This window comes from Zea mays, chromosome 9 (assembly GCF_902167145.1).
Source record: "Zea mays cultivar B73 chromosome 9, Zm-B73-REFERENCE-NAM-5.0, whole genome shotgun sequence".
Taxonomy (NCBI): domain Eukaryota; kingdom Viridiplantae; phylum Streptophyta; class Magnoliopsida; order Poales; family Poaceae; genus Zea; species Zea mays.
The window spans coordinates 155,019,912-155,020,494 of NC_050104.1; the positions used below are offsets into that span (position 1 = coordinate 155,019,912).

Consider the following 583-nt stretch of genomic DNA (forward strand, 5'->3'; position numbering starts at 1 on the left):
TAGGGTTGTGCCAAGCCCAAGCAATAGTGGACACTAGGACGACACAAGAACCTTAGTAGCAAGCTACATGTTAGATTCTCCATATAAAAAAATAGATTTAATATCATTGTAGGCACATAGCCCACGTATCAGTATTAAACTGATAAGAACAGATACTACATTTGATCTTAGCCAAAAGGCCGAGATAGGTATGAGTTTTATTGTGGCGATGCCCCTTGTTTTGTACACGCCTCGCCAGCCAAATGACTGTTACCCTGCGATGTGGTACTAATGAGAGCACCTAGAGGGGGGGTGAATAGGTGATCCTGTAACACTTTAAAACTTAAGCCACAAAACTTGGTTAAACGTTAGCACAGTTAATGCCAAGTGGCTAGAGAGAAGATCTTGCACAATACGATAACCACAAAGAGTTCAACACAGAGAGGACACAGTGGTTTATCCCGTGGTTCGGCCAAGTACAAAACTTGCCTACTCCACGTTGTGGCGTCCCAACGGACGAGAGTTGCACTCAACTCTTCTCAAGTGATCCAATGATCAACTTGAATACCACAGTGTTATGCTTTTCTTTTCTCAATCCCGTTTG

General features: G+C 43.1%; 1 non-coding gene across 1 annotated transcript; it reads right to left on the reverse strand.

The window, feature by feature from the left end:
- LOC118473479 (U2 spliceosomal RNA) lies at positions 1 to 192 on the reverse strand. The gene has a single exon (XR_004852933.1). It is a non-coding gene; the product is annotated as a U2 spliceosomal RNA (small nuclear RNA).
- Between the last annotated feature and the right edge of the window lie 391 nt (positions 193 to 583).